We start from the raw sequence: 26,079 nt of genomic DNA, 5'->3' as shown, positions 1-26,079 counted from the left end.
TTTCTCATGACTAAGGGACTTCGCTGTGCTGCCCTGGCAAGCAAGCAAGGTAAAAATAAACCAGATTTAAGTCAGTTGACTGGTATCAGACTGTCTGATAAAGCATCACCCTGCACAACAAAAATGATTGAACACTCATGAAACAACTCAAAAGTGTCCAGTTTCAGCTTTGAATTTTAAGGAGTCAGCTTGAGTTTGGCATAACACAATCCCCCACAAGCTGCAGCAGCTCAGAATTCACTTCTCTGGCAGGTTGGACCCCTGTCGCGTGGTGGCAACCTCTCCCTTCCCTTGTGGGCATCAGCAATCTAATCACTTCAGTGAAATCCAGAACCACAGGCACATGAGAGCCCCAGATCACATGCTGATCGTGCTTCCCTTCTGCTCTGCAACCAGAGGAAGCTGCTTTATGCCTCTAGGGAAGGGATTATGGCCGTGGGAGGTGCTGGAGCCATTACTGGGTGCGGGAGGAATGCAAGCCCCAGGAGCAGGGAAAGCAGCCAGGACTGCAGCACCCTGCTCTCACTGTACAGGTACCTGATGGCAGAACTAGCAGCTTCCAAGTATGGCTACGCAGTGACAACTCCTCCATTGCTGCTGGATGGAACACCAGTGTCATCTTGTTTCTCCATTGCTGTTCTTTCTAGGAACCCATCAATTTACCCTATATCCTTATCAGTGCTTGATGCCAATATCTGTATTTTAATTAGGAGAAGCAGAGCCACTGTTTTCAAAGCCCAGAGATACTTGTTTTGAAGACAACCTCCCAAAACCTAATCACTTTTCAACACAAGCCTAGTTCAAACTGTGGAAGCTTTCCACAAGGTCTCTCACTAAAATTCTTTGCAAACAAAACTGCACAGGACATCACTTGCCTAAAGGCAGAATATTTTTCCAGCCCAGGATTTTCCTTCCCACCACACTCATGCTAGCCAGCATGGGACCCTTCCCAAATATGCCAATGCCACCTTCAGTATCACCACATGGACAGAACAGTGCTAGTGAGTAATTAGTACTTAATGAAATCAAACATTTCCACTTCTTGAGTGAGTTGAACTTTGTGTGTCCCATCTTCAGATGTTCTTGTATCGTGCCCTTCCTCCAGTAACGGTTGGGCAAACATTTCTATACCGACTAACAGGACTGTAACTGTGCCATAGCTTGTGGTTTATGCATAAATTACATATCAAAACTAAAGTTCTGTAAATTATTACCTGCAGATTGCTACCTATATTTTAATTAAGTGCAGCTTATAATGAAATCTATCAATATGTTTTTGAACCTTTCATCTGTCTGTCATGACAAGGTCTCATTTTGTAGGTTAGTTTAGATACATTATTTGACAAGAGCAATAATTACAAAAGTAGATAAGGTATACAACTAATCCACTTAATCATGATTCCTTCATATTCTACTCTGCCTTTAATAAAGGCCACATATTTATTTTTCCCAATAATGTTAATTTGGCTTTGCAAATGAATCTCTTAACACAGCAACATTATTTCCTATACAATATTAATCTCCTCTGAGATACCTATTTTAGAAAATCCCTGCTTACTGGAGTTATTGCAGAAAACCCAGAAGTGGTCTGTGTAATGCAAGGAGGTTGAGGTTACCAGCCCCATCCCTATCTTCAGGAGAAAGCAGAGTTACAGTTTTTGATTCTGCTTTCTGCAAAATTATAAAGTAACTCCTGGCATTTAGTATTCCATGTGGTTGATTATACCACATTCAGACACTTCTATAAACCAAAAGTGAGGGTTCTTGCTCTAAATTTAAACCAGAGCTTGATTGCATCAAGTGTGATTGCCCTGTTTCCAGTTGTGCTGTATGTGGCTGTCTCCAGGGCGTGGACCTGTTCCTCTTGAACACAAGCAGCAGTCAGAGCAAGCACATGTGAGCAGGCACATCTGAGATGACAACTCCACTGCATTTTAACAAAATCATCTTCCCTGCAGTGTTGCTGTCCTCAGGGCACTGCTGCAAGTGCATGACAGCAGTGAATGGAAGAGTGAATGTGTCACCCCAGTGCTCACATAGCTTCTGGATGAATGCCATTCAAAAGCAGCATCATGGGAAGATGAAGAGGAAAGAAGGTGGGATGACGGTGAGTACAAATACTGACCTATACCTGCACCCCTCAATTTAAACACTGGCTGTGATCCTTAGAACTGGGCATAAAACTGCACTTGGATTGCTAATAAATGTCATCCAAAATGCAATTGTCATCTCAGCATTTTGCTATGCAGATAGGGTTGTGGCTCCTGAGAAAAGCAGTGCGCTGCCCTCAAGAGAAAGCCCTGTTTATCACTTGGAGATGCAATAAAAATAACAAATGTCCAGAGTAAACCTAATTCACTGTGCTACTTAGTATTTGAAATACATAAATATGTCAAGCAAAAGACCTCTAATAGACCCTTTTATACTGGTAATAGTGTACATATAATTTTCCTCTCATTAGTAAAAAAACTACCTAGGGAACTATCGGCCCATCCTTCATCCATTTAATCTGCATTAGTTTACTTTTACCTTGTGTTTAATCTGCTTTCCCTCAAGGTATTTTGAATAAATCAATAGGAATACATGATTGTTTAATGATTTTTAGAAGAGCTCCCTTCGACCACAGCTGCATGATTTAGAATGACTAATTCCACTTTTTACAATTGATCCTGCTGCACACAGCCCATCCATTCCTGCCACGTCTGGCCAAATGGACCAGGAGCTGCTCCACAGTCAGGGGGTTCTTAAAGGGGCCCAGAAGGTCCCCAACAGCTTGTGGGGAAAAAACAAGCAAAGCAACAATATACTCAAATTAAATGCTCTTAATTCTTGGCAACAGGTTCCAGCTCCCTGATGGGGCTTAGCACTACAGCCTGACCATGACTCTCATACACCTGGGCTTTGGGTACACCACTGTTCCTTTCTCTTCAAAGTGTCCAAGGGCAACAGAGGATTTCACAGGATGCAAAGAGAAGGCCCAGTCTGGCAAGAGGGACTCCTGACAGTGGAGTTTTGTTCTTCAGTCTGAACGCACAAGCTTGCTGAAACTCAGTCTAACACCAGAGACCGCTCGCTTAACAACAGAGGCAAAGCTCTCCTGATTTGACATGCAAACATCAGTCACTTCTAGCTTTCATTTCTTCTTAACCTCAAAGTTGTTTTGACAGTGTGAATACATCAGTGTAGCAGAAATATTGCTAAAAAGGAGTGTTGTGCCTCTTTATCCCATTCACCATGAAGGAGGTGCGGTGTAGTGTTGTATAAAACTAGGGCTGGGATCAAGAGGGTTCATAGCTATTCACATTTATGCCATTGAGCTCATGCCTGAGAGGGGATGTGCCCTCCTCAGCTTTGTTTGTCATCTCACCGGTAGCCTGATCCTTTTTAAAAAGGACATAAATTTCCTCAAAAAATCCCAAACCTATACTACATTTTAACAGAGCTCTGAGCTCAGCAGAGCCCTGGTGGCTGTTATTGCCTCTGGATGCTCAACACAAACAGCAATAGGCACAGCACAATGTTATTTTATTGTGATCACGGAAAGGATAAACCAGTCAGCAAGTGCCCAGCCTGGTGTCCTGTGCTCTTCTCCAAGAGTGGGCCTGATACTCCTTTAACTGAAGATTTTCAGAGTGTAGCCCTTTCCCAGACCTGACACTTGTTCAGTGGTGTGGCCAAACCTGCTTCCCAAACCTTCCCAGACCTTGTGTGGTCTTCCCAGGGGAGGCTGTCTCCTGCCAGCCCACTTTCTCCTGGGTCTTGTCTTATTGCCAGAAGTATCTGAGTTTTGGGGGGATGGTGGTGAGGGGTGGTGTTTTGAGCTGTCAGCATAGGGCACAAAGGTCTGGGAACTGCAAGAGAATTATCAGCAGTATCCCTAACAAGCTTGACCTTTCAGACAGCTGAATTCACAGGACATAGATGTCCGCAAAACCTCTCCTCCCCCTGACCCTGTCTCTTTTAAAGCATTGGTGGGTTCTGGATTACACCATACATAAAATTCAACATTCCTCGTAAGACTACATTCACGTTATTTCAATAGTGAAGCTGCATGATATATGAGCACATTGGCAAAAGGACCAGCATTGTATCAACACTCAGAGCTGACACTGCTACAGCACTAAAGGGAGAAATACTGGTAGTTAGCTCAAATAAGTCAGAAGTCTTTGATCAGGACACTGAAAGTGATTGAGACAGGCTGTGTGAGAGTCCTTACAAAGTGCCAAGGTACAGAAGACATTACAGTTTACGGTGGATAATCTATTGCTCGAGGGTTTATAAGCTGACTGCAGTCCAGCAAAGACTGTCAAGAAGGCTGGCAGCTAAGAACTAGGCTAGCACTTATTATTTACTCTATTATCAGCTTAATCAGTACCCAAAGCTCTTTGCAAGATGGTAAGGACTTTGGGGAGATAGGGAACTCCCATGCAAAGATCAGAAGGCATCGTGCTGTGGACACTGGAAATCTCCAAGGACTCAGAAGTCCCTACACTCTGCACTGATAAACTTCCACACATCAGAGGAGCATCCTCAGCATGCAAGGAGGCAGAGAACAGAAGCCATGGTCAGTTGCTGTCACTGCTCTTCCCCCTCAGCTTGTCTCCATGGGAAAAAGGCATCTTGGGGTTTTAGGAAGAGAAAGTAGATGTTTGTGCCCACATGATGAGTTTCATAAGATGCTGAAAATATCCTTGATAGCATGGAGTTCTCTGTGTGTGATCTGTTTGATAACTGATACCAAATGGTTAGAGCAGCACATCAAGAAATATGGCAATTGGCAGACATCTCCAAGCAGTCCCCTCTCAAGGGTTCCAGTGCTCTCTCTGGAGTAATGCAGCACACTTAATGATTGAAGAGGGAATAACTCTGTGGGACTGGAGCAGATATTACTCAAGCCACCTACAGACTCCCCCTCAGGCACCTTGACCTGGCATTCAGTCACCCACTCCAGCTTGTGATCCCCTGCCACAAGCCAGCTCTGAACTCTCTGGGGAGATGCAACAGGAGCAACAAGGCGACTCAGTGTTTCTGCTCCAGATTCCCTGCCCACACGTCAAAGCCTCTGCCATAAGCCATAACACTGCCAGTAGTTCTTCCTGCCACCCAAGGCATCAGGCTGAGGTTTCTCATTTACCCCAGCACAGAGCAGGGATGCTCTAAGTGAAAGGCAGCTTGAACCTGACACCAGAAGGAATTTCAGCCAGCCCCTGTAGCTATAGGCTCCTACTGGCTTTAAATGGGCTCAGAACTTCATCAAGGGAAAATGTCAGCTGCTTGCATTCTAAAACTAAATCTGATTAAATTTAATGTAAAATAAGCACCATTTAAATAATTTGCCTGCTTTGCTGGTATTTTCCACTACTGCATCATGAAACCATTTCTATGTTGGCTGTTTCTGTGTTAAGACATGAGTGGTTTAGAAGTTGTCTAATTTTACCTGCATTTTTTTAAAATTAGCATAAAAGACATGCCAGTGTTTGACTCTGAAGTCCAGCTCTCTTACTAAATATAAAAGCATCTAACTGTAGCAAGGAACACCCTTTTTCTGAACAGCAGGTTCTTCCAGAGAGCCCAATACATGCACAAAACCCACTTGGCCACCACCAGCTGTAAACTTTGAGCTCAGAATCCAGCCTCACTGCCCTAGAGCTGGGAGCTGCCCACAGGGCCTTGAAAAATCCCATCCAGACTGGGGTGCTCCAAAGGAAGCTGGCAAACTCTTCCCCTCCAGTCCAGGCATTTAAGTCAAACCTAGGAAGTTAATCTGTCTGGCTTTTAGTGAAGTCCACTTATATCCCTGAGTTAGTAACATGTCAGAGGGGCCTTAAGTTTGTCTCCAGGACTGCAAATCCTTAGCCTATGTATGCTGTTGCTTACACTGCCAGCTCTCTGGAGCAGCGCTGGTTCTGGCTCTGTGTGTGGGCAGCAGCGAGCACAGCACTGGTGCCATGAGGATGCAGGGGAATATTAATAACCACACAGAGTATGCATGCATTTCCTCATTAGGAGCGAAATATGTTTGTGCTTGGATTGAAGCAACTGAGGGAGCATTTGGATCTTGCACCTAAAGTCATGTCATGGAAAGCTTTAGGGAGCAAGTAAACTACCCTTTCTGTGCTCACGTACTCTATCACTGGTCGCTGTGTCTACTCAAACCTCACATAATGCCAGCTTTAGAGGGTCAAATATCAGTCTTATGGGTTTGGAATTGCAACAAGAGTGCCAGGAAACACAGGAACAAAAGCTGGCACTTGTTACTTGAATGTGTGAGCTGTGAAGCCAGCTAGCCTGCATGCCTTGGGCTGGGGAGATTTGGTCTTAGCTGAAGTTAAGAAACATCAGGCCACATCGGTTTCAGAGGCATCAGTGTAATAAGTCGTGAGCCACATTAGCACACTCTGGATTTTCTCCTTCATCGTCCTCTCTGCAGAATCCTAAAAAGGAAAAGTTAGTGTAGATCTGTCTCTATGGGCACTCCCTCAGTCACCATGAAGTGATAAATCATCCTTTTCCGTGGCTCACAAATCTTCAATAAGTAATTTCTAGACTTGCAAAGAAGAAGAAAAAAGGCATGAATAAACAATTGTTTCATAGTTGTTTTGAACTCAAAGGACAGAGGTCATGTCTTGCCACCCTTCCCCCCAGGAACCATAGATAAACTTCTGTTCTTAGCAGCGACACAAAAGCAACTCTTCTGACCTTACAGCAGTACAAATGTAGTAACTACCAACCATGAGATCAAATACCATGAGATTCCCTCCACCTGTTGTAAAGAACAGAGAGGAAAGCAGCATGTTACACTGAATTAGACCCTGAGGCAGCGCTCCACAAAAGGCTGGTGTGTCATTGACACACAAAATAAGGTGCTGTGCTCCTGGGCTCTGTCTTTCCTGTACTGGGAACCATTAATCCCATTAATTGCATATGAAAACTCTGGTAGCAATTCTACAAATGAGTAAACACAGAGATAAAAGTGTAATCGTACTAGTACAGCAAATTGGATTCAGGTCCTCATTGAACAATCCTGTTTTCATTTCAGAAATTTTATTATCACTGTAACTGGAACAAATTACTTTATTAAACAGAAGGGGCTTTTGTAAAAGAATTTCTTCTTGTGGGCAATATCATGAAGCTCTGTAACACAAAACCAGCAATTACACTTGTTAGGGGATTTCTTTAAGCAATTCAGCTAATGGCTTGTGACAAGTAAGACTTGAAATGTTCATTCAGACCTTCCCTCTGCTATAAAGATATATTTTGTCAGCACAAAAAAAAATTCACTTCAATTCACTTTTACTGAAGCGAATGCTTTGGGCAGGGGTTTGAAATCCTGGAGAAGGCAAGAAGGCTCAGAGTAGGCTGATGTGCAGGACGAGGCCAGAATAAAGTCTGCTGGCAGCTGCACAATGGCCAAGAGACACAGACACCTGGAGAAGTCAAGACTAACCCCACTGCTGGGGGAGGTAGAATAGAAAAGATTGCTTCTCTGCAACATCAGTCTAAGCAGAAAGCCAAGATCTGCAACTCTAGATGGAAGATGGAAATACCTCATGAATTTGAAAGGTATTTTCATTGAAGACAAGTCATCAGGCTCATTGCAGATGTAGCTGGAGACCTCTAAAAGACAATGTGGTTTTTAAAAATTTTTTTAATCCAGTTCTCTAGGCCATATTTAGGCATAAACAGTGTGGTTGGAAAACTGCTGTCCTGACAAAGCAGATTGTGGCAAAGCACTGCAGAATCTATGGAGGACAAGTATCCCATAAACAGAAATATCAAAAAGCTGCCTAAACCATACTAAATCTTAAAAGGAGTTTTAAAGACAGAGCCAAGTGCCCAAACAACACTGAAATTCATAGGTTCACCTTTACCAAAGCTATCTGGAAGCTGCTACTTTTGAGCAATTAAGGCCAGGGCGTCCCAGCTGTATGATGGCTTTGATGGTGTCAGCCAATAATCCTGCTGGTTGGTTTTGCTGAGACATTAGATTCATACTTTTCCTCTCTTCTCCTTCTCTCGGCTTTTCCTCCATGCTTCTGGAAAACAGTCAGCCATGATTTGACTCTATCACTCTGCAGAATGAGTAAAACCCAGAAAATCATAGAAAACCAGCATAAATATATCACCAGAAATAAAAAAAAAAAAAAAAAATTTCTTGTCTCGTGTCTCTCCTACCTCAGGAGCAACCCAAGAAGACAAGAGAGACCAAATAGCTGTTGGACAAGATGATGTGACTGTTTCAGACATTTCACCTTGGTTGCTGTCCACTTGGAGTTTCTCTCTTGTGTATGCCATGAAGTCAAAAGTCTGGGAGAGTTAATATAAATCCTTACATTCTCATTCCCCATGTACACAGCTATTTGGAATAAATAGCTGGGGCTCCTGAGGACTGATGTGAAGCTCAACTTGGAGATCTGTGAACAGTTCCATTCAACCCTGGTGTCCTCCATCTATTCTTAAGCCCTCTAATTCCAAAGACAAACTTTTTTTTTGGAGGTCACCTCACCCCCCACCTCACTCTCACACAGACACACAGTTCTTCAAAAAGGGAGGCCTGCACTGGCCCTGTTTACTTAGAGCACAAACATATTCAAGGCAGCGATGTCAGATTAAAGGAAGAAAGGGGAGAGAAATCAAAGCCTCTAAACTGCACATAAAAGGCAATCGCTGGCAACCAATCTGTTGTACTTCCAACTCTTTGCACTTTATGAATAAAGGTCAAGCTGGTATTGGCACCCAAATGTTAATGTTCTTATGAGGGTTTAAGCTGCTTTAACAGCTGAATAAGTGAGAGTGATCCACAGGGCCACACCTAATCATGCCCTTACAGCAGGGAAAACCTCTGCTTCCCAGCGGGCTGTCCACAGGGGTGCAGGGAGACCTACAGGAGCAGAGTGCTTACCGATTGCCTAAAGAAGACCTGAGGTTAACTAGCTCCTTCCCTGTTATTTTTCCATCTGCTCTGCCTGCTGTTTGCTCTTTTATCTTCTTTTACCTATTTTGTGCTTGTCAGTCTTCTTTCAGGCTCTGTAGCTGCAGCTTTCAGGATGTGAACTGGCATACAGAAAAAGCACCATCAGATACTTCCTCTGACTTGCAAGGAGTCCATTTGCCATTCTTGTTGTTTTAAAAATGACACACCTATTTTTAAACACTTTTTTTTCCCTTTTAAGGTTAACAAGGCACAACTGCCATTACCCCCTTTCACAGCAAAAAGTTTTTGGTAACTGGCAGCCAGACGTGATTACCAGTTTTCTTTCAAAGTTGATGATGTTATGCTCTCTCTGTTTGAAAGACGACATGGCTCACACTTTTCAGGTTTGTCCTGAGTGCACTGGAAGTACTCATCTCCCAAAAGCAGAATTAAATTCTCTCACCTAGCTCTCCAGGCGGCAGCAGAGACTCAGCAACTTAATTTCTATATTTCCCAATGAGCAGCACACTGAAAAAGCTTCAGAGTGACTCAACACCAGCCCACTGGAATGAGACAGAGGCCTCACTCATCAAAGGAAAAGAGGTTTTACTGAAGAAAGAAAAAGTCAATATTTGGAATATGTTTTCATAAAGTCAGGACAAGTGCACTGCTGAATTAATTAATGTCTGGCATTTACAAACAGTAGCTTGATCTTTCAGCTGGTGCCCTTGCCAAGTCAAGCAGTTTTTAAAAATTTAATTTTTGTAAAGGTGAATTTAGTGCTAATGAAATTGAAAGACCAGTAGCAATAGCTCGCACAAGGCACTGGCCTGCCAAGCTCTGCAGGAGCTTCTCATCTGCTGCTCACAGGGCATCTCCATCCTGAGCTCTGTGGAATCAGGTGCTCTAATCCCGGGCCTCACTCCTCCTCTGGGACAGATGACTGGGATTGCTTTTGGAATGCAGAGTGAGAAAAACCCAGTCATTTCACAGGCTGCTTCAGGGAAGCTGCCCAGCACTGAGCAAAGCTGCACATTACACTGGTTGGAGTAGAGAAGGAATTACCAAATGTGTTGTGCTTTTCTGCCTGGCACTTGGTGTTTGACACCCAGAGCTCCTGGCATCTGGTACTGCATGACTTCAATGCTGTTCAAACAGGGAGGGATATGAATCCATCAGAAGCATCTCGGTCACAGGGATGCTTTCCTGTGGCTAAGGAGTACCTAAGATCACAAGGGAAGTCACCTCACCTAGGGTGCTGCTCTACTCTTGTGCAAGGCTTACCCTACCCAGGAACTGCCCAACCCGATGGTTCCCAAACAGCTCTTTCCCGGCTAGCAGAGCCTCTCCCTCTGGCAAACACGCCCTCACAGCATGTGAATTATTTTCTGTCAAGAGAGGATTAGGGAAGGAACTCTAGAGCCCAGTTAACTGGCCAGGCTCACAGTGAAAGCTCAGCTCTACGGATCAGGGGGGACCTCCCTTAAATGGGGCTCTGAGCAGGCAGTGCTCGCCGTCACCCTATGCACCACTGCACAGCTTTGCCCCGTTTGAGTTGGTTCTGAGGCATTAGCTTTCCATAAAAGCTGATGTTCCTGGTTTTTGGTTTGTTTTTTTTAATTTTTTTTTTTTTTTTTAGTTTGCACATTTATAGTAAAGAAATCCTCAGTCAGGAGCACCCTCCTCTTACCTCCTCCTGGTGCAAACCCAGCCAAGTCTCAGAGCCACTTGCCGGCCGAACTTGTTTTCCACCTCATTAACTACAATTGCCTATCCAGTGAGGGGATTAAAAACAAGGTCCAACTCCTGGCTCCGGCAGAGACACAAAAAGGAGCGGCGTTTGCAGATTCCGGCTGCCCTTTCCTTGCCGACCTTGCCGAGGTACAGAGAGCGATTAAAGGAGGGCGAGATGGGGGAGCAGTGACGATTTGGAGCCCCGAGAGACAGACGGGGGCACTCGTCTCCGTGCAGCGGGGCCCAGAGGAAGCCCCCCACCGCACCACCCCCTGTGTTTAAGGAGATGTTTTGTGCCCCCAGCCCGTCCCCAGCGCTTCCCAAGCTGTGCCGAGGGACCCCCTTCCCCCGCCCTCGGGAGAGACCCCCGCGCGGGGCTGCGCCAGGGAGAGCTCCCAAACGAGCTCCAGGGCCAGCATTTCCATTGTAAAGCCCCAAGTTGGTTAAACACCCACCACCACCCGCTCCCAGCCCCCTCCTCCCCCTCCGCCTCCCCACCCCGGCGTTAAGAAATGCAAATGCGGCCAATCCTATTTTATGTTAAAAAGCGAAAAAACATTTCAATGTATTCTTGTCTTGTATGACTGGCTAAGAGCCTCTAAATCCCCACCATTTACCAAATTAAACTAATTGAAAGAGCTTCCAAAAGCCACATCTGTAGGCTGACGTCTGTCCCTGCCTTTCGCTTTAGGCTGGGGGAAACTGTTCTCCATCCCATTGATCCCTGAATAGTCACGCCTGTCAGGAAGCCACATCAACCATTATCATTCTAATTTTACTGCCTTTCTTGGTCCCTAATCTAATTTGCAATGATGCTTAAGCATTTCGCAAGGCCATAGCACTTTCTTCAGAATTTCAACAAGAGCATTAAACCCCCAATTTACATTAATGAAGTGCACATTTAATTAGGGGAGAGGGTAAATGGAGGGCTCTTCAAGAGCAGTTTGCGTGATATGATAGGCACTTGAAAAACGAAGATGTACCTGATAAAAGACTCTCGTGCAGCCTTCGTGCCTCATTTCATTTCTCAGCTTCTTTCCCCGCCCCAGCCAGACTCCCCTCCTGTCCCAAACGCCAAAGAACAGGGGCACGGAGAGAGAGCAGCATCTCCTGGCCCAGAAGCTTGCCCGGTGTGCCTCTCTCACAGACTGGAAGCTCTGCTCGCAGGGGTCAGCTGTGTTTCAGGCCCCATTCTGCACAAACTTCCATGGAATCTGTATCCAGACGACCCTGTACTTTCAAAGCCATACACTTGTACCCTCGAACTGGCTGCAAAGAGCCCTCTCTACCTAAGGCTTTCCCTCCTCTAAATCATCCAAACACAGGCACAGACCCAGAGATTGGTTCCTGGGGGCAGAGACTCCAGCTCACTGAAGGTTTCCTCTCATTTAACACAACCCGAGTCTGCCTGCATATCAAAACACTGCTCATGCAGGCACCATTCAGAAAAGAGATCAGAAAACTGGTTCCAGTGCTTAAACATCAATTCAGTGCATGTAGGTTTGCAATTTTCTGCTGCTACACTCATGTCTTGCTGTAGCTTTGAGTGGCAGAGAGCTCCAATCTCCTTTTGAGCTTTCTTCTTTGAAACCAAGGTGGGAACAAATAAATGAAGAAACGCAGCACCAGCCAGCACCTCACAGCTGAGTCCATCTCTCCCAACACTGCTGGTGCACCCATGCTGTCAATGTTAGTGCAGGCACAGGACTAGCAACACAGAAACAGCCACCAAGAAAATGGGATTTGGGAGCCATCCCTATGCTCAGCTGTGAGTCAGCAGGAATTAAATACCTAAACAGCTTCTTAACGGAATGTATGAAACAATTTTATATTGGTAAGTTTCATAGAGAAGGCTTATATGAAGTTTCCTTCAAATTGAGAGCAGATCTTTGGAAGCCTTATCAAAGACGATATATTTACAACTGAAAGGGACCATGCAAAATCTGTTACAGCAGTTAAGACAGACTGTGTCACAAAATGATTCCTGAGCCTCGGATGGAATTATTGTCAAAGAACCAGCAGGAGGGAAAATGTAGGAGAGCACACACAGACAGATATATTGCTGTACAAGTGGAGGAATCCGAGAAATAAAATAAAGGAAGTGATTTGAAATAAGTAAGTAGCTGACAGAGTGAGAGCAGAGTGATTTCTAGCAGCAACACAGCAAGAGACGAGCCTGAAGAAGGCGAGGATGAGGGCGAGGGTGAAGAGGTTAAGCAGCAGAGAATGAAGACATGAGAGAAACACGAGAGCAATGCCTCACAATTACACAAAGATTGTTATGTCAGCTGAGATTCTTTGGGGAGCTACATTTTAGCAGCAATAGCAACATGAAGAAATACATTAATGCCAGAGACTCCTGCCAAAACTTTCCCATCGAATGATACACACTCTCCCTGATGATTTTCTCTCCAGCATTGTGTCTGGAGAGAAAAAGCTGCAATGCTGTGTTGTTTCACTATGGACCATTCTCTCGATTGAAGACAGAACCCATGCAGGAGCTGCTGAGAAGCACAGGACAACCCCAGCCCCCAGGATCTCTGGGGGCAGCAGGACCAGGTGGAGGGGGCATCTCTGCAGCATCCCAGGGTCCCTGGAAGGGATCCTGATCCACCCAGGTCCCATCTGCCTGGGTACAGGTCACACACCTATGGCCTCTTTCACCTCCTTTCTCCCCAAACTCCCCGTCAGCAGCAGCTCTGGCTGCCACCCACGAATGCCATAAAGAGGGACACACCAGCCCAGGCAGAGGTCTGTCTGACCTTCCCCAGTGAGTGCCCAGGCTAGTTTTGCTGTCCCACATTTCACTCACAGAGTAGCACTTTCATAGAAGACGCTGCACTCCAGGGAAGGGTGGGAGGAATTTCTAGAAGAGGCAAAACTCAGCACTGCTGTGAGCCTGCACCAAGGGAGTGTGGGAACATGCCAGCAACTGGCTTGCACTGGCTGGGAATATCTTAAATTTCCAGACTTGCATTGCACAGGTATCCCACCACTGCAGACAAGGCTCTGTGTTTGAGCACTTCCCCAGCAGAACAGGATTTGGTTTGTGCGCTTCTGGTGTTGCGTTTTTAAGTCAGAGTGGAGGAATTGGTTCTTGTTTCCAGGAGTTTATTATAAACACAGCTCTAGAGTGAGGGTCATTTGAGCTCTTCCCTGGTTTGTTGACACTGGCATTGTCTCTGCTGCATTACTAATCCAAAGGGTTCACACCAGGTAATAAGATAAAGCAAAAGTACTCGGCCAGATTCGGATTCGCCTGCCTGCTGAGCTGTTCTACAAACCAGGGGCACGTGAAGCAGATGCAGTGGATGTGGATAAGCTGAATGAATCTGAGACCTGGTTCTACACTGACCATCTCTCTTGTAGAGTGGTTCTGTTTTTCTCTCCCCACTCATCAACCCTCCATGGCTACTGGAAGGGAATATCTAGATTTGGAGTGTCTTGCTTAACAGCACTGCAAATGAACCCTCCTCTGTCACCCCATAAAAATGCTCCTGTCTGGCCACTGGAGCAGCCAGAGCTGTGGGCAGCAGCAGCAGCAGATGTCCTCATCTCAGTCCCTCATTTCTCACAGCTGGGATGAAAAGCAGGGCTAGACCTCACTGCCATTGAATTTGCCATCACTGCTTTTCCATGCCCCAGAGGCAGACTGCTGTTTGGACAGCATGGGTGAGTGTTTGGGGTCTGCCAGCACAGATCTGGGTGGCATCAATTGCCCCTGCTGGCACCCTGCTGGCAACCTAAGCAGCCTTGGAAGAGCCATGAGGAGCAGCCAGTACCCAGCCCTGCCAAGGCCTTTGTTGCCTGTGTTCTTATTGCTTGCCATTGGAAATTTGCCTCACTGGGGACCCAGTGGGGGATTTTTGGCCTGGGAGTTGGCAGAGTTTTTGCTTTACAAAGGACCATGCTATTGGGCCATGCCGCCATCCATCTGTGCATACAACGTGCTGCCTGTGGGTGAGGATGGAGATTTTTCAGTGCTGGAAAGCAGAGATACCAGAGTGGTTTCCTTTTTCCCCCTTGCTTTGATTTCATGGCACAGGAATTAGTTTTGTTTCCCCCCTCCCAAAACTGTGAACATAAGTTTCAACAGTGTAAAAAGCAGGGAGCTTTCCCCCCCCCTCTCTTTTTTCCCCAAACAGTTTAAAGATATTTTTTTTTCCAGTTCACATCAGAGGAATTTGGCCAAATTTCCTTGTAAATAAAATGCTGGATTGAAAGCTTGTTTGTGTCTCTACTCACAAGTAGCACATGAGCAGCAGGATCCCAGGGCTGATGTAATATGGAATCCCATTTCTAAACAGAAGAGTATCATCCAGCAGAGTTGTTGGAGCCCAGATTAAAACAAACCATTAAGGTGGAATCAAGAAAGTTAACACAGAGCAAGAATACAAAAGCAATATTGAAAGTAATGAATTCCTTGTAAAAAGTCAGAATCTGAGAAACTGCTCACTGTTTAAACTTCCCCGTGTCTTTGAATCACTTGTTCAAGTAACACATTAACGAACTGAAACTGCCCTTTTTTGATGGCCATGTGAATTAGATCACATTGTAGACGGCAGCTGTGCTAATTCATCCATGCCAGCAGCCTGTCTGCTGAGATGATAGTGAGCTTCCTTCAAAACTCCTACAGCTGTGCTGGTTTTGCATAGGAACTTCTATTAAAGCCCCCAAAAATGGAGAAAAAAAACCTACCAGAGTACCATAGCCTTAAAAAAGCCTGACAGAAATCTCCATCGGATAACTTCAAACACACAATAATGACTCATGGTGCTGTTTTCCACAGTATATTTGTGAAGCATCTGGATATTACACTAACATAACAGAGCCCTTCCAGTGTATCAGGAAGCTTTCTGAAGGCATAAGGCTCTGTTTTGGTTTTAATTCTTCTGTCTCAAAACCAGTGTCCATTTTATATCCGTTTAACCTTATTTTTTGAACCAAACTATGCTTATTTACTAGAGGACCACAAAAAAAATTCAGATGTCTTAGTTTCCTTTTGGCAAACTTCTGGAAGGACTAAGCTATTCAAAATCATAAATTACAAATTTTGCTTGAAAAATACTTTGGTTTTAAGAAAGCCCACTGTCCATTGTCTGTAGGACTGCAGGAGCTGCTGACCTCTGCTAGTTCTGTTGTAAACTTTGCAGATCTGAAATCCCTTCTAAAAATTTACCTTGTGACATAAATTGAACAAAATGCTCAAACCAAATACTCAACCCCAAAATACAATGATTTCAGTAACCTGCCAGATTTGTGTCAGTGGCCTCCAGAACTGGGTGGGTTTCTGTAGATTACTCTAAGTCTCTTTGGTCTGTGCATGGTGCCAAAATCAAAGTGATCAATAAAATTGAACACCTGTAGACTTTGTAACATTGGTAATAATTCAAGCATTTCCCAACCAGGTGGTAGATGGAAAGTACACTGATAACATTTACCACATTTTACTGAAACCCAAACCAGCTCTGTAAGTAATTCTAGCTTGGAGACTGGGAGTAAAATAGGGACAGAGACTGGGAGTAAAAAAGGTCAGAGATTGGTATAGACCAAATAGCCCATCTTTTCAGCATCCTAACACAGTACATTTGGAGGTGATGGTCAAAAACTGAATTCTCAGTTACCTGTGGATGGTCCCCCTTTTTCCTCATTGAACTTATGGCCTACATAGTCTTCTGAGTTGCAGCTGAATAGGTTATTTAGAAAGAATGGATGAAGAGCTCACTTGGAGAGCAGATCAACACTGTGCTGCCAGAAGCAGCCTAGGCAGGGACTATTACTCTGTCTGGTGTGCCATGGGACAGGCACTTTGTGCTAGTTCTGCAGTCATTCATGGCACCTCTGCCTCAGACAGAAGATCTGGATGACAAAGAGGCACTTGGACCTCCAGCCCACCTTCTCCTCGGTTCCATGGTGGGTCATGTTATTGGACACATTTCACTGATCAAGAAAAACAGTTTTGTCATACGACCCTTTCCACTTCCACAAAAGATGCCAGGTCAGCCACCTTTTAACACCATCCAGTATGTAAACAACAAAAGGGAAGGCGCAGCAGTTTCAGTCTGGAGGATTTCCAGGGTCTGCAACTTGCTTTGAAGCAGGCTTGGCTGTCCTGGATATTGTCCCAAGGCAACAGCACATGAGAAAGCAAGTGCTAGTGAGAGTAGAACCACCCCATCCACAGGAAACCTCAGCCTGCTTTATGACAAGATGTGTGAACATTCACCAGGCTTCCCACTGCTCTTTTGCCATGTATTTGCCCAGCTTTACAGAGGAGAACTGTCACAGGAATCTATGCTGTGTAACAGGGTGTCAGTGAATACAGGGCTGTGTAGCCCTAAATGGGCCCCCATGTGATCCTGCCTGTCACAGGGTTGCCTGTGGAAGTGAGACATGTATAATCACCAGAGGGGTATTGTACACACTCAGTCATAAATAATTAAGACTAAGCTGCCTTCTTCAGCCGCCGAAAGAAGATAATGTCATTTGGCTCGGGTCCGGGGAGTTTTCATTTCCCTTTGGAGTGGCTTCAAAAAGCCTTATAAATACACTGCAATGAAACAATCACCTGAGGACAACTCCAGCAAACAAACCGATTCCTACCTGAGTCTCCCAGGCAGGGATGTAATTAGGACAATAATCCATGTGACAAGAAATTATATAGTAACAAATAGTAATTGCTTGCTGGGAAGGATAAGGATTGGGAGACAAAGGGAGGGGATGAATGAGTCAAATCCTTTAACTGTGCAGAGAGAGCAGTGGGAGGATAAGAGCAGAAACAGAAACACATTTAGGATTCGGTTCTCCAGGGAGGCTGTTAACGGGTTTGTTAGCAGAAATGCACTCCCACTCGGCACGCTGCTGAAACCACACAAAACCTGGTGCACCTGCATTTTCCAGTGCTCAACTGTCGCTGGTGGTCACAACCTCATGACATACTATTCCTAATTCTAGGAATGTCAGAAAAACATTTCTGAGTGTATGCTGGCATTTCTGAGCATGCATCTGTTGCACACTCTTCTGATGCTGAAACTTCTATTACGAAACACAGATATTTATGAATGTTTTTCCATGGCATGACTGGGAAATGTAACCTTTTCAGATACACACATTTCCCCATGCTGCAGCCAGCTGTGAAATTCTAGCAATTCCAGGATATTACCATTTCAATTTAAAATGGAATATGTGTGTAGATAGCTGTTTTCCTTTCCCTTCTTTTCCATTCTTATATGCATATGCTCAGCCATCAACAAACATATTTATCTTTTCTTTTTCTTTTTCCAACCTTCTCTTCCCAGATAAGCCTAAGTTATCAATTGTATGGCTTTACATGCACTCAAGGCTTTAAAGCATTCACCACACCTTCAGGTACTTGTAAACCTTACGGCTAAAGGCAACATTAAATATTTTATTGAAGACAGCATATTTGATTTTTGCCAAAGAGCAGAACTTTACTTCTGCACAAGTGTTTGCCCTTACTAACAAATAAAAGACAGATGTGCCACATAAACCTGTGGCTTTATCAAAAGTCCACTAGTGTCACTCTGAAGAGCAAAGAAGAGGGGAAGAAATGTTGATGTTTTTGTGAATGCCAGAGAGGAAGAAAAGAAGTCTGATTCGTCTGCAGAGGTGGCAAATCCTTGAGCTTCATCTGATAGTTTCTGCCTGTTTTCTCCTGCTTCTGTTTTTTGTTTCCCTTGCCCCTTTTTATTTTTTATGTTTCTCTCTGCTTCATGTTTCAAGTCTTGTTTTAGCTGGGTGCTATGTGTGAAAGAGAGGCAGGCTAGGAACAGGACCGTGTATTTGTCAATCACAAACTCTTTCACTGAACAAAGCAACTGAAATATTAGAAGCAAATTAATGATAACATTCACTGTTAGATGTCAAAGCTAGGGCCATAATTATTATTCTGCTTACTGAAAACCTAAAAAGTAGGAGTGGACAGAGTGATTTGACCTACACAATGCAAGGGATCAAGCAGCAGAAGTTTGAGTGCAGTACTCAATGAATTGGTGATTTTCGCTACACTGCAGCCCCTCCCTGACCCAGGGATTCTATTTAAAATTTAGATTCTGCTTAAAATATTTCCCAGAGGTAGGAGTTTTAATGTACTCATGTCCATTCAAGAGTTAAGAATACACTACCACCATGGGAATTTTTCCTTCCTGTGTCAGTGGATGAAATTCAGCCTCGAGCTGCACCCATCAGATACACTCCCTCTTATTCCTGCCTGCTTCCTCCTACTTGCTCCACACATTGCCATACATTTGGTCTGTTAGGAGTTCCTCCTTGACACTTCCACCTCTACTTCCCCTAAATCCATGGTAAGTAAAAATCTTCCTAGTCTGAATATTCTCTGTATCTCATGTTGTCTTTGGTCTCTGCTAGCACAGCTCCATTCCAAGGGTTCATTTTCTCACAGCAAAGCTGAGTCTCATTCTGTGCTGTACAAATTGCAAATACTTGAAGCATGAGGATGAATACTTCTGTGTATTTTGAGGCTAAACTGCTGATTGCTGCACAGTCTTTAAATATCACAGTGGCAGTGGAGAATACCCAAAAAAAGAGGAGACAGTCTGAAACCTGTGGAATATTTACTCTTGAGGAAAGATGCCAGGTATTAGCCAGTTAGGGAAATTACTTACCTTTCTCTTTCCAATTTCATTATTTCTTTCATTTAAACTTATTTAACACTGAGTTGTCCTTTCTGTATTATACTGCAATGCAAACGAAAAAAAAAAAAAAAAAAGAAGAGATGAGTCTAAGCTGAGTTTTCAGGCTTCTTCACTCTTTACCCCTTTGGAAGATTTGTCTTGGTATGGGGATGAACTGCCTCCTGGAGCACCTGATTGTTAGCATCTACTAAACATTTCAGAGCAGTCACTCCCTATGCAGGGAGCTCCAGGCAGCCTCACTAGATCTGGCCAAAGCAGGTGAGATCTTAGCTGAACAATGATCCAAATCAGACTCTTCCTGAAGCTTTTGTCAGAGGACAGCAGTAATTATCATTATTCAAACAAAGCAAAATCTGTTTTAACACTTACAAGGTATTACTTTAAGTCAGACACCTCATCAGCAACCAGGGAAATAATCATTTTATTCTTTTCTCAAAATCGAAACCCCCTTGTACCATATGCTGAACCTGGCTAATTTGTTTTCTTTTGACCTCACAGCCTTGGTCCCACAAGGAAAAAAATGTTCTATAGTCAGATCAAGGTGGGCGTTCTGGTGAAAATCAAGCTTGTGTGCTGAAATAAAGAATTAGGAGACGTTTTTAAAGTATTCACTAATGAGTACCATAGCCTGAGAGCCAGGGGAGAAAGAGTTTAAAGGGTGTTGTCATTGGATGGCCTAAAAGTAAATTGTAATGCAGAAATAATTTTTTGTGAGGTTATTTCAAGTTTTCTGTTAGAAAATTTATTTTTATTTTATTTACAGAAAATGAACCTGACAGAGTTGTGGAGCCTTTGTTACAAGAAGTCCCAAAATTACTGAAAATGCTCTCCAAATCAAACCCTTTCTCTCCTTGGTCAGAAAACACTACTTGTTTCTAGCTTCTAATTTTTTTGGTTCTATTTTAATAACTAGGAGATCACAGTCTTGAATTTCAACCCTCAGATGAGTCTGGGGAAGAGAGGAGAAAAAAGACAGTGAACAGAGCAGGGCCTGGCAGTTTGGGTGGTATTATAAAAAAAAAAAGTATTCAGGCAGAGTGTAGTGAGAATAGTGGTTTGAAAATACAGCCCTGAAGGAAGAATCTCCAGAGAAACAATGAGAAAGGAATAAATAAAAAGAAAGTTATAAATTCATCTATTTGCTCTTCCCTGACCCTTGCTTTTACTCCTCTTCACAGCAACTACCCTGGGAAAGGCACAATGCTTTCTCCTGTCACAATATTGAGAAAAATTGAAATGGGGAAGAAAGACCACCAGATGCTTTATTGTCTTAGGCGTTTCCACATAATTAGCTGGGAATAAAGGTCCTCTGCATGGTTTCATTGCATTGAATGAACTTGGATATTGCTACACAGTAGTGTGTTTTATGATTCATGCTCTGTTATCCAGCAGCTTTTTGAAAACTGCCAGCTACTTTATCACTGACGGCCAAGCCTGGGCCTACAACTTAAAATGCAGCAATGCAAAGTTAACTGTGCATGACAGATGTCCATGAAATTGTTTAACACACGCACGCATGCACACACCACACACGCGCTCGCACACACACTCTCTCACAAAGCTGCCTCTTGCCTTCCTACTCTTTTCACTGCCTCTCTCATGGAGTGCTCAAGCTCAGTTTTAAACATAAATAAAAACTGGGCACTTCTGGAGAATAGATTGTGAGGGCACGCTGAGGACCGTGGGTTGCTGCAGGAATCATAGGCTCTACCATGAAACTTTCCAGAGAGGCTGTGAGAACCCCAAAGGCAGCTTGTCGGAATGCACTAGGAGTGGAACAGGTTCTCTCTCCTCGTCCTCTCCCCACACAATTCCTGCTTGCATCTCTCTGCAGATGGGAAGCTTGTGTGTGAGGATCCCAAGATACTGAAGTTCTCAGCACTGCCAGGATTTTACTCAGAAGCACCAGCTCCAGAGCAGACAATCAGAGCACAACCTTTCTGCCTTTGCACCTGGTACCTAATCACCCACTGGCTTCCCTGACAGAGGATTAGGATCAGAGGGTCTAACAAAACCTGTGTTCGAGGTGCTCCTCCTTTGAAGAGAACAAGGGGTGCCCTCATTGGATTTGTTGTGTAGCTGGATGGTATAAACTGGGCCAAAAGAAGCAGACTGAGTTCTGGGCACACAGAGAGGAGCTCACACTGGCTCCATGCAGAGAGCTCCCTGGTGCCTAGCATCCGCTCCTGGGAAGCATGGGCCTGTCCCTGCTCCCCAACCCACTTGTCAAGCACCATGGCATAAAGAGAAAGGGGGGTGAGCATATCCCTCTCCTTTCTCTGCCTTCCATGAACAGCTCTATTGATTGCCATCAGGTTATTAGCATGGGAAGGTGGTACCCAGTGTGAATGCAAGTGACAGCAGCAAGCTAAAATAAAGGAAATGGGGAATCAGTTCCTCTTTAGAAGGAGAGTTGAGAAGTCACCTGACCCTGCTTGGACTCACTTTGTATTCTGGAAGGGATGAGTCCTTTCCCCAAGGTTTACTGGGTGCTTTGACAGGCAGGAGACAAACATGAAAAACCTTCCCAGTGCTCAGCAAATGGAGGCCGGATGTACACAGGAGAGCATCAGATGAGTTTGTCACATCACAAAAAACGCCCACAACAAATGAACATGCAAAAAGATAAATCAAAACCAAGAACAAAGCAGAGAGGTTTACACTCTCCACTTACTTATATCTAAAACAAAAGTGAATTACATGTTTGTTAACTTCCAGGTATTTTGCAAGAAAATAAATAATTCTGCCATGGGGAATACTGAGACAAATTCTCTGCCATTGTGCAAGCATGCTTTTGATTTCACAGAGGTGGCTCATCTTTTTCTGCTTAGCAATTTGGGCTTGTGTCCCTGTCTAGTGGACATTAAAAGCATCATAAGACTCAGTCTTCAGTAGACTACATCCAAGTCCACACCAAAGAGGATGGTCAGCAGATCTTGGTGTAACTTCTAGAAGGGCTTTCAGAATGGGAAGCAAGAAGATGGAGTGACAGGTGTCACTGATGCAATTTTCCCATGAGATTTCTTTTCAAAGGGTAATTTTTTCCCCTCTGACACCCACTAATGACTCAGACTAATTTTCAATTGCCTGAGTAAACAGTTCTGCGATTCATGCTCGGATCTTATTAAAGCTTATCTGATATAAGGCAGCCAAGATCCTCCAGAAATATCAAGAAAATTATCTGCTTTTGATCTTTACTAGGGGAGAAAAAAACCAGTCCCAGCTCCCAGCTCCCTGTCAAAGTTTCCGCTCCTTCGGCAGAGCATAAAGCAGCTCAGCAGGATGGCAATTCCACAGGGTGGGATACTGTGTATGTGCCTGCATGTCTGCATGCCTGCCTGCGTGTGTGTGTGTGTGCCTGAGTGCGTGGGGCCCGTGGGTGGCCTGCTCAACATTTTGGTGGATGTTTCATTCCCACCCCTTTTACTACGACCCTGGTCAAGCCACTTTTATGCCAGTGACAGCTTCATGAAGCACAAAACATGGAGCAATACATGGCATGAAATTGGCAACAAAGCCGAGCAAAAGAAGGAACAATTCTCTGGCAGGATGTGATCACAATATGGCTGATTGGATCTGGAAGCAGATGCCAGCAGCGGGTATTGTCCCAGTGACTGAAAAGACATGACCCCCGAGGTACAGAAGACAACGAGGCCCTCCTTATGAACCACAGGGGGAGGGGAGAAGAGGTGAAACCAATGAATAAATCAGTCGATGGAAACAGGGGAGAAAAGAAAATGCTAAAGAGGACTTTTATGGGGGACAGGGGCAGCTCAATATGCAAGAGCGTTGCCTCCCCAGCTAGCTGAACACTTGCTCAAACAATGGCTTTTTAACAGATGGGAGCCCTGCTGAAAGAGGCCAAGTTTTGTGCAGTTGAGAATCCCTGTTTGTTTAGTCTGCTGCTGCCCAGGTGTCTGCAGAGAGGCAATCCAGCAGGTTAAGTGTCTCAGGGGTGGTTTGAGACAGGCAAGCCTGTGTATCAACCAGGACTGGTTTTATTGGCAGGGCACTGATCTTGTTAGACTTGTTTGTGAAGCCCTCAGGGAGGAGAGGAAAAAAGAGATCCCTTCTCTCCTTTCCTTCTAAAGACAGATTTTCCCAGTCTGGGCAATCAGCCCCCTGTAATAAACCCTGCCAGTAAGGCAGCTTCGTGTCACAGGTACTGACAGGGCACAAAACGTTGTGAGGAGCACACAGCATTGCGACAGAGCATTGCCACTTGCAATGTCACAACTCTAAATTCCTACACACACTCCTCCTTTTTCTCCTTTCCTACAATGCATTTGATAACCCATTTGTTTACACTACAGTTTTCTGGATGGGCTTCTTCATCTATTTCAGCATTTACTGCAGATCATTGAAATTCGACTCACACGGCTCCTGACCTCAGCAATGTGCAATTCTTCCCTGCAGTAACAGAGATGCAGCCATTCTCCTCTGGTATTGATGAGACCCAGCTAACACGATTGGTGGGGTTGATTTTTCTTCAGTCACATAAGCACAGAGACAGTAAATGCCACATCCAGGATTGGGAGACCCTGGCATGTAAGTGTGCGAGGGGTGTGCTGGACCAGCTCAGTGCAGGTGAATGCCTCAGTCACTCCCAAGATACTCAGCAATGCCTGGGATGACACAATTCTCTTGCATCACCCTGTTCGAAATAGCTAACTTACAACAACGTGGATCATGTAAGGAGCACAGAGAATGAGGAGAAGGGAAGGAAATCACACAGAGCATTATGCCTGAGCAGCAATGGGAGCGTCACCTTCCCTCCTGTTGGATCACAACAGTCATGATAGTCTTGAATCTCAAACAACTGAAGTGAAGAATGAAGGTACACCCCCATTTCCATGTTCCTACCTGTGCAATTGACTTTCTAGGTGACTTCAGACAAGGGACTTCACTTCCCTGGGCTCCCATTCCCCTCTTGCCCTCCACATCCTTTCTCTGCTTAAAATGCAGCGGCTGGCAGAGTTGGTAAGAGTATGGATTCTATATGCCCAACAAGACTTCTGTCCCAATTCAGCTGTTTCTAGTTATTCTTCCTTTCAAGAGTGTGAGACAGTAACATTTCCTATGCTTTTTGACCTCATTATGTGCTGTGGAACTTTTCTGTAATTGTGATTCCCAGTGAGAAAAAAAACATTGCTCTAATTTTACCTAAGCAGCCTTCCAGATAATAAACAGGGATCATTACTTTCAGGGATACTATAGTTCTGTGACTAAATTACGTCCTTTCTGCCCTAAGACCCCCTTACAATCTCTCCTCCACCTCCAGATCTGTTTTGAAAACAGAGAGGTGAAAGCTTGTTTCCTATATATGCTCTAGGTTGCCACAAAGCTACTCAGCCCACCCGTAAGAGATCTGCAAAAAAGTGTGAAAGCACTACTCACTATAGTGAAAGATTCCTTTCCCCCTTCAAAAAAAGTAGTCTGTCTGGACTGGGTTAAACAGGACAAAATATTAACCTCCATATTCAATTGCACGTGCAATTGCACCTTTGGTATCTATTCTCTGGCATAAAAAATGTGGGTCTTGAATTATCAACCTAGACACAAAGGTTTTTTTACTCACTTTCCAGCTTGCAAAGCCCCTGATTTTAATATTTTTGATACAAAGTTAAACGTTTTTCTTCAAAGTGCCTAAGGACAATGCTAATGCTGTTTCTGAATTTGCCTCTTCCCATTTAGTTATCTTGGTGCTATTCATTTCTAAAGGCTTAAAGTAGAGTTTATGCAGCATTAGTATTCATAGGCACATGCTAATTTACTCTCATGTTCGGATAGGCAAGTGGTTTTTTTCAGATGAAACAGAGGGGATTAGATCTAGATCACTTGCTCTGAAGAAAAGTTGTAGCATGCCACAGCTTTCTATTCTTTTCAATGTGGCATCAATTACTAAAACTAGATTTCTTGTTCCTAGGACAGAAATAAAAATATCTGCTGCAGTCTTGTAAAGAAAAAAAAAGCTTACTCTGGTATGAGAAAGTCACAAAGTCTCCAACCCCTCCCTTTGCCTTCCTCCCTTCTCCACAGGGACGAGGGATTATCACTGCTGATCCCCAATGTCACTCTGACCACCGGGACGCCAGAGCCAAAGGCTGCGCTCCGGCTGCCCATTGTCAGCAGCGGCAGCTGGGAGCAAGGCCGAGGTTTGGGTTTGGCCCAGCCAGCCAGCACTTGGGAGTCACCTTTGGGAAGGTCAGTGTGTCCCCTGCCTAGGTGTCAGGCCACAGAAATTTGCTTCAATCCCCAAATTGTGTGAAGGAACTTTTCCTAAATGTTCCAAAGCATGCAGCTGGAGAGGGAAAACACTATTTTTTGGATTATGTTTTCACTTTATAACTCAGCTTTTAAACTTTGTTGTTAAGTATACTAGCATTTGAAAGCACACCTCAACTTTCATCACTTTTCCCTATGTTTTCTGTTTGGAAACAAGAGAATTACCTCCCCAAAATCAATTTACATTGTGAATTTGATTTGGAATATGTAATCCTCCATGAGGTGATAATGCAGTCAGGGGGACATAAGCGGATGGATAATGCAGTTAGGGGGACATAAGCGGATGCCCCATGCCCCTCTGGAGGAGCTGTGGGGCATCACAAAGCCAGCCCTCCCACAGACCCCACCACACCCCACAGGGCCTGCCTGTGGCCCCACACCATCATGAACAGCCTAAAGTCACTCCTGGGCCTCTTTTGGTGTAACATTTCTTCCTGTTGCCATCCAGCAGCTGAGGCAACACCAAGGGAG

Source organism: Agelaius tricolor, unplaced genomic scaffold, assembly GCF_023055355.1.
Source record: "Agelaius tricolor isolate 1412-34295 unplaced genomic scaffold, bAgeTri1.0.p SCAF_8, whole genome shotgun sequence".
In the NCBI taxonomy this organism is placed as follows: domain Eukaryota; kingdom Metazoa; phylum Chordata; class Aves; order Passeriformes; family Icteridae; genus Agelaius; species Agelaius tricolor.
This window is presented reverse-complemented; position numbering follows the sequence as displayed.